At 43.2% G+C, this 20,386-nt stretch overlaps 2 protein-coding genes across 17 annotated transcripts in view; one reads left to right on the plus strand and one right to left on the minus strand.

The window, feature by feature from the left end:
- The window catches only part of LOC106506098 (uncharacterized), a 206,884-nt gene extending 195,712 nt beyond the window's left edge, over positions 1-11,172 (minus strand). For all 9 annotated transcript variants that reach the window (XR_014826691.1, XR_014826696.1, XR_014826693.1 and 6 more), the window contains exons 1-2: positions 11,058-11,172; positions 9,231-9,447 (exon numbers count right to left, since the gene is read on the minus strand). The gene's annotated coding sequence lies outside the window, so the exon portion shown is untranslated. The remainder of the gene's footprint in view (positions 1-9,230; positions 9,448-11,057) is intronic.
- Positions 10,752-20,386, plus strand: part of PLCE1 (phospholipase C epsilon 1) — a 348,858-nt gene continuing 339,223 nt past the window's right edge. For 6 of the 8 annotated variants that reach the window (XR_014826647.1, XM_084994885.1, XM_084994886.1 and 3 more), the window contains exon 1: positions 10,752-11,043. The gene's annotated coding sequence lies outside the window, so the exon portion shown is untranslated. Of the gene's footprint in view, positions 11,044-11,301; positions 11,472-20,386 lie in introns of all 8 variants that reach the window. The other 2 variants (XM_084994884.1, XM_021074005.2) reach the window with 2 other exon arrangements.

A 20,386-nucleotide genomic window follows, 5' to 3' on the forward strand; every position in this document is an offset into this window, starting at 1 on the left:
AAATAGCAGCCCAATTGAAAAATGGGCAGAAAATCTAAATAGACATTTCTACAAAGAATACAAACAGGAGTTCCCGTCGTGGCGCAGTGGTTAACGAATCCGACTAGGAACCATGAGGTTGCGGGTTCGGTCCCTGCCCTTGCTCAGTGGGTTGAGGATCCGGCATTGCCATGAGCTGTGGTGTAGGTTGCAGACGTGGCTCGGATCCCGCGTTGCTGTGGCTCTGGCGTAGGCCAATGGCTACAGCTCCGATTAGACCCCTAGCCGGGAACCTCCATATGCCGCGGGAGTGGCCCAAAGAAATAGCAAAAAAAAAAAAAAGAATACAAACACATGGACAATAGGCACATGAAAAGATGCTCATCATCGCTCATTATTAGAGAAACGCAAATCAAAACTACAGTGAGGTACCACCTCACACTGGTCAGAATGGCCATCGTTTAAAAGTCTCTAAGTAACAAATGCTGGAGAGGGTTTGGAGAAAAGGGAACCTTCCCACACTGTTGGTGGGAATGTAAATTGGTGCAGCCACTATGGAAAACAGTATGGAGGTTCCTCAAAAAACTAAAAATAGAGTTTCCATATGATCCAGCAACCTCACTCCTGGGCATATACCTGGACAAAACTACAATTCTAAAAGACACATGCACCCCTATGGTCACAGCAGCACTATTTACAACAGCCAAGAAATGGAAAAAACCTAAATGTCCATCAAAAGATGAATGGATAAAGAAGATGTGGTCTATATACACAATGGACTATTACCCACAAATAAGAAGGAAATAATGCCACTTGCAGCAACATGAATGGACCTAGAGATGATCACATTGAGTGAAATCAGTCAGAAAGAGAAAGACAAATAATACCTTATGATATCACTTATATGTGGAATCTAAAATCTGACACAAATGAACTTAACTATGAAACATAAACAGACTCACAGACACAGAGAGCAGACGTGTGGTTGCCAAGGAGGAGGGGGGTGGAGGAGGAAATGATTAGGAGTTTGGGACTAGCAGATGCAAACTATTATATACAGGGTGGATAAATAACAAGGTTCTACTCTATAGCACAGGGAACTATATTCAATATCCTGTAATACGCTATAATAGAAAAAAATCTATATATTTCACAGCTTTGTAATTCAACATCTACAATATAAAGTCACCACCACAAGTCTAGTTACCACCCATCACCATACAGTTAACCTCCTTCACCCATTCTGTCCCTTCCCTCTGGTAACCAGTACCTAATTTCTATTTTGCAATGCTTTTGTTGCTATTGTAAATGAGGTCACCCCAATATATCTCTAAGTAGATATTAGTGTTTTATAGAAAAGCTATTTTTTTAATATTTGTCTTTATTCAGCCACACTAGTAAGCCCTCATTAATTCTAAGTATTTTGTAGTTGACTGTCTTGGGTTATCTAGTACATAATCGTATTTACTGAGGGCAATCATAATTTTATCTCCCCCTTTTCAGGAAGTATATTTCTATTTTATGTTTTTTATCTTACCATATTAAATAAAACATCCAGACTATATTTAATAATAATAACCATAAGTAGGCATTTTTTGGTATTAATTTTTTTCCCCTTGTTTTAGGGCCACACCTGTGGCATATGGAAGTTCCCTGGGCTAGAGATCAAATCAGAGCTGCAGCTGCTGGTCTATGCCACAGCCTCACAAATGCCAGATTCTAGGCATATCTGCAACCTACACCACAGCTTGCAGCAATGCCTGATCCTTAACCCACTGAGTGAGGCCAGGTATGGAAATTGCATCCTCATGGATTCTTAATCCACTGAACCACAGTGGGAACTCCTTTTGGTATTAAGAACATGCATTTATTTTTTTATTTTTATTTTTTTGTCTTTTTTAGGGCTACACCCATGGCATATGGAGGTTTCCAGGCTAGGGGTCAAATTGGAGCTGTAACCGCTGGCCTACGCCACAGCCACAGCAACAACAGATCCGAACCATGTCTGTGATCTACACCACAGCTCACAGCAACACTGGATCCTTAACCCACTGAGCGAGGCCAGGAATCGAACCTGCGTCCTCATGGATACTAGTCAGATTCATTTCTGCTGATCCATGACAGGAACTCCAGAACATGCATTTATATTATTTGTTTAAAAAGATTTTTACATCAGGCAGAAAGTGGTGTTTAATTTTATGAAATGTCTTCTGGTTATTTATTGATACGATAATTTGTTTCCTTTGACTTATTTATATGCATTTTTATTAATCAATTATCAAATATTCAAGTATATTTAAACTCAAGATAAATCTTGACTGGCACAGAGTGAACGATTTTAAACTATGCTATCGAATTTGATCCAATTATGTTACATTTAGGATTTGTCACGTCTAGACTTCTTAGAGATAGTTCATGATATTTTCTTTGCTTTGGAAAATATTTAGGAGCACTTGATTAAGTCTACTGAAAGTTTGGAAGAACCAATAGTAAAAATTATCTGGCCCATGAGCAGCATTTCACAGCAAGAGTTCTGTGCAATGTTTTGTAAATTAGGGAATCTCCAGGTTAAATAGAGTTCAATCATTATTTATCTGGAACTTCTCATAATCTTTGGTATATCAGTGTGCATTGTAAGCCTCCAGCATTTTAAAGTGTATTTGGCCACAGAGCCCCTATATACTGATGAACTAGTGTTGGGTGAAAATACTTTGAAAGTACCATGCTAAAACATTTTTTGGTGAAGATGCATTGATAAGTACTCCATTAAATTATAAACTATTTGAAGGCAGGGATTATATCAGTCCCTCCCAGGCACTGTTGTTTTCCTAGTACCTTACACAATTCCTACCCTAAAAAGTGACTAATTTTTTTTTTGTTTTGTTTTGTTTTACTTTTTAGGGCCACACTCATGGCATATGGAGGTTCCCAGGCTAGGGGTTGAATTGGAGCTACAGCTGCCAGCCTATGCCAGAACCACAGCAATGCAGGATCTGAGCTGAGTCTGCAGCCTGCACCACAGCTCATAGCAACACCAGATCCTTAACCCACTGAGCAATGCCAGGGATTGAACCTGCAACCTCATGGTTCTTAGTCAGATTTGTTTCTGCTGTGCCACAACGGGAACTCCCCAGTAAATATTTATGCAATGAATTAAATACTTTCATTTTTTTCATTGGTTATTGGGTCAGAATTCTCAGTTATAAGTAACAGAAACTAACTTAGGCAGGAAAGCAATTTACCCAAAGGAATTCGAGTAGCTCACAGAATTATTGAGAGCTGGAGAGTCAGCCTCAAAGCTAGGCTTCCAAGAATAATGCCTCAAATAATTCTCCAAGCCTTGGAGGCCATAAGTTAGCACTATTGCCAGAAACTCAACTTTTCTGGAATTCCATCTCCTACCAACACTAAAGCCACCTTGGCATCAAGAATCCAGCTTTGCAGATGCCCCCAAAAGCTGAGTTTCTCTGCTTTCATTCGCACCAGCAAAATATACTCTGTACAGAGCTTTCTTCTTCAAATTGTTCACTTTCAAATCTATGTCTCACACATACATGCCTGGCTGATGATGCTGGGTAACCTGTCACTGCCCCAGCAGCAAAGGAGACTGAGCAAAGGTTGTTTATGGCTAATATCTCAGGAAAACAAGAGTTGTAAGGAAGGAGTTCCTGTTGTGGCTCAGTGGGTTAAGAACCCGACTAGTATCCATGAGAATGCAGGTTCAATCTCTGGCCTTGCTCAGTGGGTTAAGGATCTGGCATTGCTGCAAGCTGTGGTGTAGGTCACAGATGTGGCTCGGGTCCCTGCTGTGCTATGGCTGTTGTGTAGGCTGGCAGCTGCAGCTCCAATTCAACTCATGACTCTAGGAATTTCCATATGCCTCAGGTTTGGTCCTAAAAAGGAATAGAAAAAGAAAAAAAGAGTTGTAATAAAGAAAAAAAAATTCCCTGAACTCAGTAATAGTGATCCAAAGGAAATACAGACTTTTCTACTTCTTGGATCACCTGTGGTAATACAATCTCAGAATATTATCAATTTCATTCATATTTTAACAATTGATTAGCTTAAATTTTATCATAGTATTCTTTTATAATTAAAAGTGTCACTTATCTATTAGAGTGTTCTCTTTCCCTTTTATAATTTTGTTAGTATTCTTATTCTTGATTATGTTTTCCAGAAGTGTTATTCCTTTTTAATGCTCCTTTCCTGAGGGCACTTTATGTTTTTCAAAGAACCAGCTTTAAGATTTACCTTCTAGTTGATTAGGCTTTCATCTTTACTATTTTTCTAGTTTCATTTTTCTTGGAATTTGGTATTTTTTAAAAATTTGAATTCTCAGTTCATGTATTTTTACTCTTTCTTGTTTAATAATAAAAACATTTAAAGATGCACATTTGCCTTTAATTACTGCTTTAGCCATATCTCATAAATTAGATTATGTAGTAATATTCTCATTTATGTTATGTTCCAGGAAATCTATAATTACCATTTGGATTTCTTTTGTGACCAAGTCATTATCTAGAAGAACATGTTTTAATTGTTGAGAGGTTGATGCTTTTTGGTTTAAAATATTTAATATTCATTTCTAGCTTTCTTGCTTTTTAGTCAGAGACTATAGCCTGTATATGTTCTACAATTTCTCGAGATGTTCCTGACCCCTTCTTGTAAATATCCATGGAACTCAGAAGATACGTTCTCTATGTGCAGATAATAACTGTTATAAAAAGTAAATTAGACTTTGTTTTTTAGTTTTCATTATTTTAGTAAAATCTCTACTAAAGTAAAGAATAAAATCAGGCTTAGAGAATTGTTAAAACCAAGTCACATGAATAAGCCATGTTAATGAGAGAGATAAACAGTGATTCCGAGAAAAGAGAAGAGATCAAAAGGAACACAGAAGGCCTGGGAAAGTAGTAGGAAAGGTTAGCAAAGGGGAGAGAAAGAAGAGCATTACAGACCTCAAAGTACGGCTGCTCAGGAGGGCAGGTTTGGAACACATTTTAGATAGGTAGAGCTGTGGTTAATGGAGACTTTCTTTTATACACTGCTTGCAAGGTCTTGTCAGGGTGAGATACATACCAAAGGGTGAGAAGCTGCTTCTGGAAAATGAGAATGAAGAAAAGGAAGTGTCAACCTAATAACAGAAGAGGAAGAAAATAAATCTGTGATCAGAGAAGGGAATTTCATAGATGAAACTTTGGAGGTGTGGCCTTGCTTGAGAACAGCTGAGTTTGAGCAGTGCTGGAAAGCACTGAGGTGGCAAGGTTCCTGGATTTGCTGGGAACCTACCATTTTTTCAGCTATGGTTTTCCATGCTGGGATGCAGTGTGCACATGGCCCAGCTTTCATGGAGGGCACCACATATTCTCAATATTGGAAGGGAGTGTGGATATGGACTCCTTTAGGATAATGTTAGAAATAGGCTGGAGAGGAAGACAGACAGAAGGCTTTGTTGAAGATAGGAAGAAACCAGAACAGGCCAGTTGCATAAAACTGGGGAGTTCCTGCTGTGGCACAGCAGGTTAAGAGACCATGTGCTGTGGCTAAGGTTGCTGCTGAGGCACAGATTCCACCCCTAGCCCGGTGCAGTGGGTTAAGGGTCCAGTGTTGCCACAGATGGAGCATAGGTCACAGCTGTGGCTTGGATTCAATCCCTGGCCCAGGAACTTGCATGTGTGGTGGGTGCAGCCATAAAAATTTTTTTTTTTAAGTTGGAAAGACTGTCAAGGGAAGGTAGTGGGGAAAGTGGGAGTGGGACAAGTGATGAAAAGGAGGTGGTAGAAATTAGCTAGCCCTTCCTCTTTCTGCCCCAATAACTGGGGAAGAAAATGTAGCTTTCATTGCAGAAGAGTTCAGGGATGATGGGATGTTGGGGTAAGCAAGGTGAGCTCAGTGTGGAAGGAACAAATTCAGATGTCTTGGGAAGGCTGGGGTAAGAGTGTGGCTTAGGAAGCAGACTGCATGAGTTCAAATCTGTGACCTTGAGCAAATTGCTTAACCTTTCTGAGCTTCAGTTTTCCTTGTCTCTAAAATGGAAACAATAATAGTTTCTCCTCCAGGTTTTTTGTGAAGACCAATACAAGATACAACGTATATAAAGTACTGAGCACAGCACATGGTAAGCCTTCAACCTCACTGATTTTCACTTGCCTCATGTCTTCACTTTCCTCCTTTCCTGGCTGAATTTGATAGGTGATCATTACAAACATTCCCTTGCATGTATCCTAAATACTTGCTCCTTTCTTGTTGGGGTAATAACCCTAGTTAAATCTAATTCTCCATTTTTTCTTCTAACATACCCATAAATCTGTCTGAAGAAAAATGTACAATAATAACTACTGGGCTCACAGGACATGTGTGACCACAGTTGGACACTTACTACCTGGCAATATATTTCCCCATTTCATTCACTCTCCCACTTTCCCTTAATAAGTATTTCATACATTCTCACTCAAACTTTTTGTATCTCCTACCCTATCTTTACTCTCACCTGATAATGTTGTTTATCACTTCATTGAGAACACAGAAGCAAGAAAAAGAACACTTTCACAAGTTTCTACCACTGGGATGGCTTGAAGGCTGAGGCCTACAATTCCCTGAAAGCATGCTCACGCTCACGTCTGGGGGCTTGTAGAACTAGTCAGCACCAAGTTTCCAGTTGGAGAATCAGTGAACACACTAGCCTGTTCAAAACTGCCTCCATGTCCTTGGTGGCCAGTCCAATCTATCGACAATTCGTAGCAACTGGGGTCACCCAGGAGCCATGGCCATTTTCCTAGCAGACTTACTCCAGCCAAGTTTGGACAGACAATGATGATTTTCAAGCAAATATTATTTTCCTTTGAGTTTCATCATCGTATCAGAGTTCCCTTCCTCTTCAGAACATTTGGCCACTTCGAACAACATGAAACATTAAAATCTACGTATAGAGAAGTCTCTATCTAGCTCCGTTGCCTATTCTTGAAGATTCTTGCCTATTTAAAACCTTTTTAAAAATCGTGCTTTTATAATTTTTAGTTACAGCTCCTTGAAATGATTTGATCTGGACCTGCCTTTTGCTGAGAGCAACTGAACTAGAAATTACAGTGAGATTCCAGAATGTTTCAAGGGGAAAAAAAGGATAGACTTTTCGTCAAAACACTAACAAGGTATTTGCAATATTGAAAGGAGAGCACGATTTTTAAATACCAAAAACATAAATTAAAATAAAGTTCTGAGTTTTATTTCTTTAAGTGTTTCACATAGGTTAACTCACTTAGTCCTCACAACCACCCTAAGGATAGGTACAGTTTACAGAAGTGGAAAATGAGGCACGGAGAGGTAAATAAATTGCCTGATTGAGGATATCAACTCAAGCGGACCCACATCAACTCAAGTAGCCCCTAATACCAGCTACACTGAGAGACAGGTCTCCTTCCTCACTCCTAACACCTCACACAAGTAGAGCTACCTATTGCTTTAACATGTTGGTGTTTTTCACCAACCTCAAAGTGCCTTAGTTCTTCTTTTTTTTCTTTTTTTTTTTTTTCTTTTTAGGGCTGCAGCTGCAGCATATAGAAGTTCCCAGGCTAGGGGTCGAATTGGAGCTACAGCTGCTGGCCTACACCATAGCAATGTGGGATATGAGCCGCGTCTGCCACCTACATCACAGCTCATAGCAACGCCGGAACCTCAACCCACTGAGTGAGGCCAGGGATTGAACCTGCAACCTCATGGGTCCTAGTTGGGTTCGTTAACCACTGAGCCACGAAGGGACCCCGCCTTAGTACTTCTACCCTCACACGAGACAACTCTGGAAAACTTATTTTGTCCCCACTGTCTGAATTCATTAGCTTATTTGCAGACAGCTGGTAACTCCCGTACACTCTGAAGCAGTGACTTTGAAGAGGAGGAAATGGCAACTCCTAAACTTTTGCCTTGTTCCTCCAGTTCTTCCTTGGCTTTCAAGGCTACCCAGAAGTCTGTTAGCAAATTCCTCTGCTTAGCAATTCACTTCTATTGAACAAAGATCAGTACATCTGTAAATGGGGCCTGTGCTGACTGCTCAGTTCCCAACCTTAAGTTTTGTTTATAAATGGGTTAACTGATGGCTGGCTTGTTGAGTGTGGCAAAGAGCCAATCATTTTTTTTTTTTTCTGTAATATGTGCAGTAGGGGGTGTGGGGCCTCCCACTGGCAGCGATAACCATGAAGTCAGAGACATCCCCCCCAATCATAAAAATTACGGGATGAGAGAGTAAGAAAGTAAGGAGATGATTCCATTTCTTATAATGATTTTACAAATGAAATTCCCTAGTCCCAACGTTTATAACTTACTTAAATTGATTTTCATCAAATGGAGACCATTATGTAACAAGTTCAAAAGAGATGTGTGCATTCTTTGGAAATTTCAAACATTGAGGCACTACATTTAGATAGTTTTCCATGGCATTATTTCTTGGTCCTTTTGTCTTTGTTGTTGTTTTTGACCATGCAAAATGGTCTTGTATACAAAGATGCATAACTTAGTTTACTGAAGCTGAATTTTCCATGGAAATTGTCCAGTGCTCCCCCAGTTCACAAGCATTTTATCTGACCGTCTTTCTTCTTCCAGATAATGGCTGGCGGCAACCCACAGTGTGGAGGTTATATGCTGTACTTTTGAAAAAGTTTTGAATGGAGCCATTGTTCCCCTGAGATGGTCTGTGTGTTTCTCTGAACAGAGAGCAGGGTGTAAAAAAGGCACCTTGTGTGCAACTGTTGGCGAGGCTGAGGAGTGAATTAAAATCTCCAGAAAGTCTGGGCAGTGCTGTGCAGAGGAGCAATGAACCCTCTGGAAGCACTGTTAGCTCAGACATTCCAATGCGGTGAGGCAGCCTCAGGGACATGGCTCCCTTCAGTCTCATTCAGAGAAGGAGCAAGGGGGCTGAAAAAAGGACATTGATCTGGACCTGCTCTCTTTGTAAAGATTTGGGGGAGGCGCCCTTTTCTAAGGATGGGGTGATATTGATTATCACACTCAGATAACTTCCCTGCTTAATGGGCCTAGACTTTCCTTGGTTACTAATGGTGCAATGACTCATATGGAGGATTCGATGTTAACTGCTTGCGCAGTCACCAGTTTGCAACAATCTAATTCCCTTGCGCCTATTTTTTTTTTTTTAATAGAAATCTTTGGGGGCTCCAGGTGATTGATGATGTTGGATATTACTAGCTTCATTCAATGCATTATAAAGTCATAATATAAAGTTGTATATTAAACAAAGAGCCTACCTTGTGTACAGTTAGTGATGCTTCCTTTTTCCTGGCTTCTTCATTCACCTGTCCAGCACCATGCAGTCTCAGAGGTTGGAGTAAATGGACTACTCACTATTTTCTTTTAGGGCTAAGATCTTGGGCTTTTCATAAACAGTTTCCTCAGAGGCTTCTGCAGAGATCTTTCTGAAGCCAGATCTCAAGGGAGGAGGTAATGTTGAATTTCATTTGAATCCTAGTGGTGGGAAAACAGCAAAACAATTTAAGGACTAGGCTAGCATATTTTTTCTATAGGCAGAATTTTTGGTGCCCTCCTGTGCATTCTCCTTCCAACCCCTCCTGTGCTCTGGAGGCTCAAAGGAGAGGAAGCCACTCTTAAGAGTGACCTGAAAGGGTCAAAACTGAGCAGGAGTAAAGTGTGTAGGAGGAGGCAGTAATGCTCCAGGTAGATGCTCAGCCTAAGGAGGAGTACAGAGTTGGGGTGGGAGAAACATCACGTTGGGTGGTCCACATTAACCAGAACTTATTGGGTTCCTACAGTCATGGGGAGTTATTTTGGAAGGAGCCAATGAAGGTTTCTGTGCAGATAAAAGTTGTAGAAGAGGAAGAGTAATAACGGCTGTGGTGTGAGGGATGATTCTATCAAGGAGAGGACAAATGGGAGGAGTAGGGGCCACAGGAATTGGTCCTGACTGAATGTAGGAGAATGGGTCAGGCCTATGGAATGGTTTGTCCATTAGAAGGTTTGTCAATTAGGGGGACGATTTAGGGGAAAGGGAGAGGGATGAAAGCTCGATTTTTCTCCAGGTCCCTGGCTCTCCTGACTGTCAGTGGGTGTAAAAATCACCTCAGTGATTAGGGAAGATTCCATGAAGAGCCTGCATTTCTGGCAGCGGTGAACATTCCCATATTTGCTTCAGCAATGGAAGACACTAGATTTGGAGTTCACAGACCTGGATGTCATCATTTGGCTGGTCACTATCAGGAGTCAAAGAGTATCTCCTGAGCCTGGCGCTGGGCTCCCTGTGGTACTCAATAAACATTTGTGAGATGAACGACCGGACACATTGGGGCTCTGGTGCTGCCCTTCCCAGAGAAACCTTGGTCAAGTAATTCAGCCTCCAAGAGCCTAAGTTTCCCTGAGTATCAAGGAGGGACGGCCCCTGACCGAAGGTGCGAGACTGAATTCCCGTGACCGAAGGTACCGAGTTCCCGCCCTCCCCAGAACCGGGCGACCCCGCCGCGCTCTTGTCATCTCCCGCCCGGGGCCCGGGCCCCGGGCCGACCCCAGAGGCCGAGGCCGGGCTGGGGTCGCGCGGCCCGCGGCCAGGACTGGGATGGCGGCGGGGTCCGCCCCTCGCGCCCGCCTTCTCCGCGCTGCCCGTGACCGGGGGCGGGTCCGTCTCTGGCCGCTCCCCCGGCCGCCAGGCAGCCCGCGGCGGCGCTCGCGGCCTCTCACCCGGGGCGGGCAAGTTCTGGGAAAGCCCAGCCCAGGGCGGGGGCCCCGCTGCTGCCCACGCCGCCGTCCGGGCAGCGCGCAGAGCTCGGCGGGCGCGGAGCGAGGGAGCGGCGCCGGGCGGGGGCGCACACGGCGACGCGGACCGGGAGGGCGGCGGACGGCGGGGGCGGCGGACCCCCGGGCGGGAGCGGCGGCGGGCGGGCGGCGCTCACCGCGCTCTGCCTCCCGGGCGCTTGCCTGGCTCTGCGCGCTGCTGGCACCCGCTCCGCCGCTGACACACAGTAGCGGGGACACCCGACGCCGCTAGGGACAGGGGCGTTCCAGAGGGACATTGCGCTTGGGGACTCCGGCGTGACCGCCAGAAGAGGAAAGGTGAGGAGGCTTACTCTGTAGCTCTGGTTCCTGAGGCTTGGAGAAGGGCGAGGTGGGCTTTTAGTCACCAAATCCAGTAGACCCGCCGAGGGCAGCAGCCTGACTCCTCGTACCTGGCGGGAGAGTGTCTCCTCCCCTCCCCCCGCCCCCGGGGGAGACCGGAGGCAGGCGACTCCCGAGGGGATGCAGGCCAGCCTTCACAGGGGCTGGGGGACACACTGTAAGTGTTCCCTTCGCCGCTTCCGATGTTTCCCTCAGGTCTCCACTGCATTTTGTGTGTGCAGTACCAAGAAGAAAAATATAAGCTCTTTCTGAGGCGGTACCTAGCAACAGTATTTCAAGGAAAGTGATCAAGAGATTGTTCCTGGAGAGATGAGCTGCATCAAGTCCTAGAAAATACAATATTGGATCTGGTCTCACTTTAACTGGTAACTAAAAGAATGGCTGCGTCGTCTCTTAAAGTCCTCCAATGCTGTGATAATGAATAACCTAGAAGGAAAAGTCCTCCGTTGTGGCTCATGTTCAATGCACAGTGTAGATTTATGGTCCTTCCCCCCACCCCCGCCCTTGTTTTGTGTTTAAGCCATGAGACACTTGGTTCAACTGACTCAACTAATTATTCAGTGTAAGAGTGATCCGTCATTCAAAGATTCAAAAAGCGTCATTTTAAAAAGCGAGATCCCTGACTAGATGTTAAGTAGGATTCACTTGGAAAAGTTTTATTTCCACATGGTTCTTAATTTTAGTTGCATCATGCACAATTTGCCAGTAGGTTATTTAGATCCCTGCAGGATTAGTGTGTTTCCTTGTGTTTCTTGTAGAAACCCCTGGTAGGGATAGGGTGGAGCTGCTGCCACAGAATGGGCATAGCTGAGGCCAAGTAGTGCTGCACTCTACCAGGGAGAATTTTTGAGAACCTATTAGGGGAAGTGGATACAGGTGATCCCATAGATGCAGGGAGAGGGCCCCGTTGGTATTGGTGGAGAAGGGGTGGGGGTGGAGTGTCTCTGGATGCTGGATGCAGCCATGACTTCGTAAATACTTTCCGAAGTATGCCTGACAATATTGTCACCTAGAACATCCTTTGCTCTTCCTAAGTGCCTTTCCTGCTCCATTTCACCACTCCAGAACTTAACCATCCTTCAGTCTGAGTTTTGTTGCTTTGAAACCTTCCTTGATACTCCAGCCCCAAACAATCAGCCTTTCCCAGCTCTGCTGCCTGCAGCGTTTCACCTTTGAGGGCTTTCTCCTTTTGTTCTTTGAGTTATTTATGTAGATGTTTCTTTTTTTCTGATTGAAGGCATTAAGAGTGGCTTTCTTGGCACAATCTTTGCACCTAGAAGCCCCTCTAGAAATAATGTTGTGACTTTGCTTCTTCAGTACACATCTCTACTTTGGAGAAGGGGATGATATAATAATTGAAAGGATTCAGAGAAGAGCATAATGTTTACCGTGTAAATTGTCCTCCATTTACAGCCTCACAACGGAAATTTTCCTTTTACTCAGGAGCCATGTATAATAATCGTCTTTGGGTCAAGCCTTGGGACCAAATAAGTGCTGGAGGGACAGTCTTCCAGTCCTTCTAGTAACATAAGCTCCTTGGATGTGCTCCAAGGTTGACCTGTGTCATTAAAAATTCCATGCTCAAGTGGGCTGTGGGGAAGCTAGATTCCAGTGAAGGTGGTTGGTTTTCTTTTTCTACTTGCAACTAATCTTAGTCACAGTCTTCTCTGGGCTTCTGTTATATACTTTAAACAATTTATTTGATGTGCAGTTTGTTACCTACAAGTTTCTAAATGACTAAAGGAAAATTGAAAAGAGCTGTGCTTAATGTCTTCTAAAACAGAGAGCAGGGACTATTTCCTATGCCTGAGCATGAGAAGTTATTTGCACCGAGGCTGCTCTGCACGTGTGTGTGTGTGGGTGTGTGTGTGTGTTGGCAGGCCCTGCCTTCCACACACCTGGCTGACAATCAGACTGCTAGGACAAGAACTGCTTCAGTCGGGGGTCCTCTTTCTCTTCCGGGGCTCCCTCTACTTCGGGGAAGAGAGGATCTGGGGGAATACAATAATTTAGAGTTTTGATTGTAGAGGGAGAAGCAGGTAAGAAGCCAGAAAAAGCAGTAACAGCTTGGAGTGTGAATTTGTTTGATCAGTTTGCTTTTCTCTGGACATTTGGTTGAGATCTTGGCATTGAGCAAGTGGGGAATTGGTTGGGGAGAGGAAAGGCAGATGATGGGAAGCATGATACTCCTATAGAAGGACTAGGATGTATTAATGGGGGCTTAGAGAAGCATGTGGTGCAGGTAAGTGGGGCCTCCAGGAGGAGAGTTGGAGATGGGGAAGTGGGGAGTAGAGAAAGAATCTATCAAAGATGCCCTTTGTTGTTGACCAACTATAGGGACTAGAAAGGAAGTGAAACTGTGTTCAGCCTCATGTGGTTCTCTCTGCCCCCCAGGGTGCAGAAGTCAGGCTTGTTTTTATTGATGCTGTAACTCATCTGTATTATGGTTTAAATAAGTTTTCAGGAGCCAGATTGGAACCCAGCCCTCTACAGCTGTACTGTCCAGTATGGTAGCCACAAGCCACATGTGGCTATTTACACTTAAAAAAATTTTTTTTTTCTGTCTTTTGTCTTTTTTTAGGGCCGCACCCGCAGCATGTGGAGGTTCCCAGGCTAGGGGTCTAATCAGAACTGTAGCTGCCGGCCTATGCCACAGCCACAGCAACACGGGATCCAAGCCATGTCTGTGACCTACACCATAGCTCACAGCAACACTGGATCCCCAACCCACTGAGTGAAGCCAGGGATCGAACCTCATGGTTGCTAGTCGGGTTCATTAACCAGTGATCCATGAAGGGAACTCCAGCACTTAAATTAATTAGATTTAAATGAAATTAGCCACATTTCAAGTGTTTAATAGATATTGTGAGTTGCTACCATACTAGAGGTAGAACTTGTTCCTCGTTTCAGAAATTCTGCTCTGGAATATTGTTCTAAAGGATTAATGACTGTTCATCCCCAAGGTACTGATTTCCAAACCAAATTTAGTCATAATTGTAAAATTTCTTGCTTATAGTCCCCTACTAAATCTATTTTAATGAAGATAATAGTAGTAGTTGTTGCTGGTAACATTATTTAAATAATACTGTTTGCAGGCCAGACAGTATTCTAAAGCACCTTATATCTGTTAATTCATTTAATCCCTAATAACAATGTGAGGAGGTAAATGCCAGAGATCTGTTATCCCATACCTGCAATTCTAAAATCTAAAAACTCTCAAAACTCTGGTTTTCATAATTTTGGCTACAGAATTCGGTCTGAGTTGATATGAGTATAGTCTTTATTTTTCTCACCTGGTAAGAACTAGTTACACCTTTTCATCTCAGAGATAATGGACATATTTGCTTCAGATTCCACCTACAGCAGTATTTATTGTATGGCATGTGTACAGTTTTACCATTACAAAAGCCCAAAGAACTTCTAATTTTGAATAAGGGCATATGGACCGCTATTGTTATGCCCCTTTTGAAAATGAGGAACCAAAAGGTTACGTAACTTGCGTGAAGTCACAGCAGTAAAGTGTCAGGTCCAGGATCCAATCAGAGCAGGCCGGCTCCAGACTCCATTCCCTTGATCATTTTGCTTTCCTGCACTGGACTCTGGGTTCATCACCCAAAATGAATGACTGGCTCTTTTGACTGGGTGAAACCAAATAGCTCTAACTTACCTCTTCAGAAAGTGTAAGATAGGGCTATGGCTCAGTTGCTTAGCAGGTGAGGTTTTGAAATGCTGCGGATAGTTAAACCACTGTAATTAGCATGCTTAGCAACTGTTTAGCTTGCCCTTTTCCACCTTGTGCTCATCACAGTTGGTTTTGAGCTTTTTACTGTGTAAGAATTGGTATGAAAAGGGGTTGTTCATTGTGGCTGTTGGTAAAAACCACTGGACACTTAATTGAAACCTGGGGCACCTGGGAGCTTGTATACTCCTAACTGTTGTGGGGCAGAAGGCAAGGGATGGTTTGGTCCTGGTGGATACTGACACTTGTGCTATGGGTGGAGCCATTCTAGTGGCCAGCTGGGGTTCTGAAACATCCTGGTGAAACATCCCAGGGCTCTGAAACATCAAAGGATCTGGATCAATCTGTCTCATTTGGAAGTCTTTCCAGGGGAGACTGAGTTTCTACATTTTTTCAGGAGGTTGATTAGAACTGCAGGGATGGTAGTGAGTGGGGTGGGTTAAGAACATGCTTTGAATTTTACCTCTCCAGCTGGTCTCTTGGCTTTTTGTTCTAAACCTGCTTTTGAAGAAATTATTGAGTAATCATAAGCTTTCTGCTTTGAGTGTAAGAAAATGTTCTGAAGGCTCTGCCATCTGGGCCTTATAGCACAGGCTGTGCAGGACCCCTGACTCTGTGTCCCAGAAGCATGTATACCTCTGGTGGCACAATCTCCAAGGCCCCTAGTGGTCATTGCCTCTACCTATAATAGCTTAAGGCATAGGAACATAGCACTTTTTCAAACACAAGGTCTCTAGGATCAAATTTACCTGAGTTTACATAGGTTTGCCACCTGCTAGCTGTTCAGCCTTAGACAAGAAATTATCGTTTCTGTAAGAGAGTACTTTTATGGGATTGCTATGAGACTTAAGTAAGGTAATGCACCTACAGCAGTTTGCATAATAGAAAGGTACCTAGTCAGCACTCAAAAAGATAGCCACTAATATTGTTGTCTTTTCTCTCTGGGCCTACCTAAGTGTTGCCAGTCTACAACTTTAGGCTTTGGAAAGGCAAGTGTGGTGGTTTGAATGATGTCAGGGGCCCTCCCAAAGTTGTCGAACTCTTAATCCTGGGAACATGTAAACATGTTACTTAACATGACGAAAGAGGAGTTCCTGTAGTGGCTCAGCAGAAATGAATCTGACTAGTAACCATGAGGTTGAGGGTTCAATCCCTGGCCTTGCTCAGTGGGTTAAGGATCTGGCATTCCTGTGAGCTGTGGTGTAGGTTGCAGACACAGCTCAGATCTGGCGTTGCTGTGGCTCTGGCGTAGGCAGGAGGCTACACCTCTGATTGGACCCATAGCCTGGGAACTTCCATATGCCATGGGTTCAGCCCTAAAAAGAAAAATAAATAAATAAATTTTTAAAAATGACAAAAGAAACTTTGCAGATGTGATTAAATTAAGGATTTTGAGATGAGAGGGCTATCCTGGATTATCTAGGTAGGTTCCGTCTAATCAAGAGGTTCTTATAAGAGAGAGGCCAGAGAAGCCGAGTCCCCCGTAGGAGGTAGGGGTAATGTGAGGAAGGGCTGAGAAGCCAAGGAATGCAGGCTGCCTCTGGAGGCTGGAAAAGGCAAGAAAAAGGATTCTTCCCTAGAGCCTCCAGAAGGAAGTCAGCGCTGCCAACCCATTTTAGACTTCTGGCCTCCAGAACTGTAAGATAACAAATTTGTATTGTTTAAGCCACCACATTTGTGGCAATTTGTCACAGCAGCAATAGGAAACTAATAGCATGTGGAAGAGGAAAAAGAAAGTGGTCAGGAGGGAAATGAAAGCTGTCAAAATAAAAGAATGATAATAGCCAGCATTTGGTTGAAACACTGCTAGGTACTGTTCTAAGTACTTTATGTGTATTTATCTGTCCTCCTCACAACCTTCTGAGGTAGGTACTTTTCTTATCTCCCTATCATAGAAGAGGAAACTCAGGCACCGAGAGGTTAGGTAACTTGCCCAAAGTTAGACAGCTAGAACAGGGTAGAGCTGAGATGTGAATCCACACAGTCTGGCTCGCTTAGCTGTTACCCACAGAACTCCCCAAAGCAGGCATTTCTGTCTGCTCATGCTGACAGGATCGATCGTGAGTGGTTGTAACTGTAAGGAAGGGAAAGGTGCTCTTTGAATCAGCGAGAAGGAAGGTGGTATAGTATCCCCACCCGAAGGAAGGAAGGAAGGAAACAAAGAAAAAGAGGAAAAAAGGAAGGAAGAAAGAAAGGTAGCTAAGTGAGTGTTGAGATGCTTGGTAAGTTTTTGCCATTCCTATATCACATAATATGTGTGGACTACTTGAAGCCGAGGACGCTGGCTCTGGGAGCAGTTCCTGTGCTGGCCTCCCTCTCAGATTCCCACCTCTGTTCCTACAGCAGCCCCGCTCACTCACCACAGACCGCTGGCCCCAGCGCCCTCTTGGCTCTCCTTCCCACCTCTGCCTGTTTATTGGATTTGCCTCATTCCTGACTCTCTGCTCCAGCCCTGAATTCCACCTCCTTCTGGCCCCTCAAATACTCAAACTTGAGATGATTGGTGTCAGGGCCTGGATGGCGAGCTACCTCTGTAACTGCTGGAAGGTGGGTGGTGGTTATTTTTGCCTTTCCTTTGGTTTAGCTGGCTGTTGCTGGTTTTTGAGTTGTGCTTCTTTTGTCTTTCAAGCACATAATTCAGAGTGGTATTGGTTTGGATTCGTGGTTTTCCAACTGTGTGTTGGGGCCTCTGCCAGGTAAGGGAGATGGCAGGAGATGAAGATCTCAGCCTTCATCCTGCTTCTGCTGAGCTGCCTGTCTCTTACTCATTTTATTTATATAGTGAGGTCCTGCCTTAGATTTGGCATGAAAGGGCAGTGCTATAGCTAGAGAGACAGAAGTTTGAGAAGACCTAAACCCAAAGTTAAGGCACATTATGTATGACCTTTAGCCCAGGGATTTTAATGTACAAAAAAATAGAATGCACTGTATTTTCTCTAATTGCATTTTGCAAGTTGGGGATCTGGAACCAACTTGCTTGGATTTGTTTACCTGGCTCAACTATTTGTATGCAATCTGTATGACCTTGTGCAAAGTACTTGTTCTACCAGGGCATAAAGTTCCTCATTCACATGATGGGAGGGGTAATAGTAGCACCTGATAAATGAGATTGTTCATATGGAAGGCTTAGAACAGTGCCAGAAATGCAGTAAGAATTAACAAAATTCTATTGATGTTTTTTATTCTGAGTTTCCCAAAGGAATGACAGAAAAAGAATCTAGCTTCATCTCTTCATGGGGATTTGTTCTCAGGTGGTGCTACAGCCAGGGATCTTATTTCTGTTACTCTTTTCTCTCTGCCTGGTTGCCCCTGAGATGTCCATTGTCCCTGACCACAGGTGACTTCAGGTGCAGTGACACAAGGCTGCTTCTCATGGGTGCAAAGGCACATCTCACCTCCCCGAGGTCTCTTTGCCTCTGTCCAGAAGAAGGTCCCCTTTGCTCTCAGGAGTTGCAGGATATTTATTCTTTCCTTCCTGGCCACCAGCTGTGGGGGCTGGGACCACAGGGGTGGAGTGGAACTGCAGTCTCTTCCCTGCTTATTCTCTAGGAAGTTGGGTCCATAATGCAGATTTAATACTCTTGCATCCTTTCCCCTCCACCCTTAAGATTTAAGAAAATAAACATAAACAGCGTAGCTAGGCTTGATGGGGTTATTGGTCAAACAGTGCTGGCCAGTGCCATTATCTACGTAGTGGTGGCATTGTTGCTGACTGTGGAGTAATCTGCTCTGTGGTGGCCTCAGTGAAATGTGCTACAGTTATAAAAATACTGCAAGGTCTCCTTCAGAGGGGCTGATTACACATGTAAACAACTTCAGAGCTGTAACAAAATATGGTTAGCATTTATGTATTTTATTGCCTTGTAGGAACAGCTACGTATTAATAATAAAACAGTAAGACTACTATATTCAGAATTAAGGAAGAGGCAGAAGCAAGGAGAGACTCTGTTTTGATGACTTCATTTTTAGGTTTAAACTATATAATATCACTGGCTATGGAAAATCCAGAGAATGGAAAAAAAAAATCATTGGGAAAAACACATGTGACCAAGTGCATACTAGACACATCTGGGATTAAAATATCATATAACACAGTTTAATTTGGATATCACTGGAGTTAGTTCAAGTTACTGTCATTTCTAAAGAAAGTTTCAATTCATTTGTTATTATTAACAACACGAACTCAGATTTCATTGATGAACGTATTTTCACCTGTGATACATTTGCCTGGAGGAAGGAAGCATTCTCTAAGTCTGGTTTGTCAGTCTCAGAGGTAGATAAAATTCACAGAAGTTAAATGCTTTTGGCATGAAATTATATTCCTTTTCCCCTCCAAAGGCGGAATGAATTTGGATGACAGGGTAGAGCGTGAGCCTCACTTGGTCTGCAGTTTTGTTAACTGCTGGGGTCTGAGCAAATTCAGATTCCCTTCTTTTCTACTCAGCAGGCTAATTAGTCCCTAACTCAGCCTGGTCTTCTGTGCCTGAGGTTGTTCTTTCATCATGCCTCTGGCAGGGTCTTCAAATTCATAGTCAGAGGGATTGGTAAAGTTCCAAGCATTTGTGAAAGAAGTATGCTCAATTATTTTATGAGTCTAAGAGAGGACCACAGGAACTTCTGAGCTGTTCACAGAAATTACGTAAGTTTATAAATATAAAAAGAACTCCAAAAAATGACTTTCTTCTACTATCGGTGCAACAGCAGTCAGACAGCCTTGCAGATTCTCCTAGGGCATCTCCTGGATTTGGAATTTTGACTAACAACCCTTTGCTGACTGAGGATGGGCCGGGCCTCACCAGTGCCAAGTCATGGGATGGCTGACAACAGGTGAAGTGTGTTCCTGACTCAGGCAGGCAAGCCCAGATCAAATTAGTTACAGAGGATAAGAGAGCGTGCTTATTTCTAGCCCTGTCACGTATTTCTAATGAACTATCACTAGCTAAGCAGTCGGGTCTAAAAGATGTCACTTTTTTAGATTATTAGTTTAAAAATAAAGACATTTTAGACAAATATTATATGTTTTCATTTATATATGGAATATAGAACACGAAACAAATGAACATATATAATGAAGCAGAAAGAGATTCACAGATACAGAGAATAAACTAGTGGCTACCACAGGGGAGAGGGGTAGGGGTTGGGGTGAAATAGGTGAAGGGATTAAGGGGATTAAGAGGTACAAACTAGCAGTTTTAAAATAAATAAGTCACAGGGGTGTTATATACAGCACAGGGAATATAGTCAATATTTTATAATAGCTTTTTATGGTGTATAATCTATGAAAATATTGAATCACTATGTTGTACATCTGAAATTAGTATATTGTATGTCAACTATTCGTCAATAAAAATGAAGTAATTAAAAAAGCTTAATCCAAAATAATTTTAACAATATTCTTTTAATTATTAATGCAGACATTATGCATCTGTTTATGATTATTTATTACCTTTTTTTTTTTGTCTTTTGTCTTTTCAGGGCCGAACCCGTGGCACATGGAGGTTCCCAGGCTAGGGGTCTAATCGGAGCTACAGCTGCCGGCCT

Source organism: Sus scrofa, chromosome 14 (genome assembly GCF_054392235.1).
Source record: "Sus scrofa isolate SSC_HxYL_T2T_F1_AM1 chromosome 14, Sscrofa_HxYL_maternal_Yorkshire_Landrace_v2.0, whole genome shotgun sequence".
NCBI lineage: Eukaryota > Metazoa > Chordata > Mammalia > Artiodactyla > Suidae > Sus > Sus scrofa.